The sequence below is a fragment of the Arachis ipaensis genome, chromosome B3, assembly GCF_059453495.1.
Source record: "Arachis ipaensis isolate K30076 ecotype BB chromosome B3, ASM5945349v1, whole genome shotgun sequence".
Classification (NCBI taxonomy): domain Eukaryota; kingdom Viridiplantae; phylum Streptophyta; class Magnoliopsida; order Fabales; family Fabaceae; genus Arachis; species Arachis ipaensis.
In genome coordinates this window covers 121,462,513-121,465,525 of record NC_142438.1, presented here as the reverse complement: position 1 = coordinate 121,465,525, position 3,013 = coordinate 121,462,513, and the positions used below count along the sequence as shown (strand labels likewise).

Below are 3,013 nucleotides of genomic sequence, written 5' to 3'. Positions count from 1 at the left end.
ATCATATTGACTTGCTGAGTCAATATTTTATTCTGAGCCAATATGACATTCAGAGTATCAATTTCAAGAACTCCTTTCTTCATAGGCGTCCCATTAATTACAGGATTCCTCTCAGAAGTGTACATGAACTGGTTATTAGCAACCATGTCAATGAGTTCTTGAGCTTCTGCAGGCGTTTTCTTTAGGTGAATGGATCCACCTGCAGAAGTATCCAATGACATCTTTAATAGCTCAGATAAACCATCATAGAATATATCCAGGATGGTCCATTCTGAAAGCATGTCAGAAGGACACTTTTTGGTCAGCTGCTTGTATCTTTCCCAAGCTTCATAGAGGGATTCACCTTCTTTCTGTCTGAAGGTTTGAACATCCACTCTAAGCTTGCTCAGCTTTTGAGGAGGAAAGAACTTGGCTAAGAAAGTCGTGACCAGCTTATCCCAAGAGTTCAGGCTATCTTTGGGTTGAGAGTCTAACCACACTCTAGCTCTGTCTCTTACAGCAAAAGGGAAAAGCATGAGCCTGTAGACTTTAGGGTCTACTCCATTGGTCTTAACAGTATCACATATCTGCAAGAATTCAGTTAAGAACTGAAAGGGATCTTCAGATGGAAGTCCATGAAACTTGCAGTTTTGTTGCATCAGAGAAACTAGCTGAGGTTTCAGCTCAAAATTGTTTGCTCCAATGGTAGGGATGGTGATGCTTCTTCCATGTAAATTGGAATTAGGTGCAGTAAAGTCACCAAGCATTCTCCTTGCATTATTATTATTTTCGGCTGCCATCTCCTCTTCCTGTTCGAAAATTTCTGAAAGGTGCTTGCTGGATTGTTGTAATTTAGCTTCTCTTAATTTTCTCTTCAGAGTCCTTTCAGGTTCTAGATCTGCTTCAACAAGAATATTCTTGTCCTTGCTCCTGCTCATATGACAAAGAAGATGGCACAGAAAAATAATAATAATAGAGATCCTTTTTACCACAGTATAGAGGTTCCCTTATGTGAGTGGAAGAAAAGAAGAAGAGAAAATCTGAACTCAGAGAGAGGGTTCGGATTTTTGGTGAGATGAAGTGTTAGTAGATGAATAAATTAAACAGAAGGAGATGCGAGAGAAAGAGGATTTTCGAAAATAATTTTTGAAAAAGAGTTAGTGATTTTCGAAAATGGTTTTTTTTTAAAAAAGGTTAGTAATTTTTTCGAAAATTAAAATAAAAAATGAAAATAATTAGTTAATTAAAAAGAAATTTTGAAAAAGAGGGAAGATATTTTCAAAAATTAGAGAGAGAGAGTTAGTTAGGTAGTTTTGAAAAAGATAAGAAATAAACAAAAAGTTAGTTAGTTAGTTGAAACAAATTTGAAAATCAATTTTGAAAAGATAAGAAGATAAGAAGTTAGAAAGGATATTTTAAAATCAAATTTTTGAAAAAGATATGATTTTGAAAAAGATCAGATAAGAAGATATTTTTGAAAAGATATGATTGAAGTTAGTTTTGAAAAAGATTTGATTTTTAAAATCACAATTAATGACTTGATTCACAAGAAATCACAAAATATGATTCTAGAACTTAAAGTTTGAATCTTTCTTAACAAGTAAGTAACAAACTTGAAATTTTTGAATCAAAACATTAATTGATGATGTTATTTTCGAAAATTTGATATAAAAATAAGAAAAATATTTTTGAAAAATATTTTTAAAATTTTCGAAAATAACTAAGAAAAATGAAAAAGATTTGATTTTTGAAAAAGATTTTGCAAAAGATAGGATTTTTAAAATTGAAAATTTGATTTGACTCATAAAAACAACTAGATTTTAAAAATTTTTGAAAAAGTCAATCCAAATTTTCGAATTTTTAAGAGGAAAAAGGGAAAGATACTTTTTTTTTATTTTTGAATTTTTTATGATGAGAGAGAAAAACATGAAAAAGACTCAATGCATGAAAATTTTGGATCAAAACAATGAATGCATGCAAGAGTGCTATGAATGTCAAGATGAACACCAAGAACACTTTGAAGATCATGATGAACATCAAGAACATATTTTTGAAAAATTTTTAATGCAAAGAAAACATGCAAGACACCAAACTTAGAAATCTTTCATATTTAGACTCTATGGATGCAAAAATGCACATGTAAAACAAGAAAAGATTCAAAACAAGAAGACATCAAGATCAAACAAGAAGACTTACCAAGAACAACTTGAATATCATGAAGAACACTATGAATGCATGAATTTTCGAAAATTTTATGCAAACTTTAAAACATGCAAGACACCAAACTTAAAAACTGACTCAAGACTCAAACAAGAAACACAAAATATTTTTTATTTTTATGATTTTCTAATTTTTTTGGATTTTTTTTCGAAAATTATTTGAAAAATAAAAATAAGGATTCCAAAATTTTTAATATGAATTCCAGAAATCTTATGCTCTTTAAACTAAAGCTCCAATCAAAGGGTCAGGCATGGCTTAAGAGCCAGCCAAGCTTTAGTATGTAACTCAGACATGACACGCCTGACATACCCTATCCAGAGGAATTAGACATGGCTTTACAGCCAGCCAGGCTTCCACCTGCTTCATGAAACACTAGAATTCATTCTTAAAAATTTTGAAGAAAAATATTTTTTATTTTATTTTTTTTTTGGAAAATTTTTTCGAAAACAAAGGAAAAATTTTTGAAAGATTTTTGAAAAATTTTTGAAAATAAAACAAAAAGAAAATTACCTAATATGAGCAACAAGATGAACCGTCAGTTGTCCAAACTCAAACAATCCCCGGCAACGGCGCCAAAAACTTGGTGCACGAAATTGTGATCATCAATGGCGCCATCAACATGGTACGCTCAATTGTAATCTCAACTTTTTATCACAACTTCGCACAACTAACCAGCAAGTGCACTGGGTCGCACAACTAACATGGCTACTTTTGATCCTCTCTGGAAAATGGTCCGATGAGCTGTCACTGCATGGCTAATCGTCTGGAGGCATCACCGTTGTCAATGGCTGCATCCCATCCTCTTGTGAAAATG

At 32.0% G+C, this 3,013-nt stretch overlaps 1 non-coding gene across 1 annotated transcript; it reads left to right on the top strand.

Annotated features, from left to right (window-relative positions):
- Window positions 1-275: 275 nt before the first annotated feature.
- On the top strand, window positions 276-383 carry LOC148572283 (small nucleolar RNA R71). The gene has a single exon (XR_015908693.1). It is a non-coding gene; the product is annotated as a small nucleolar RNA R71 (small nucleolar RNA).
- Window positions 384-3,013: the final 2,630 nt, after the last annotated feature.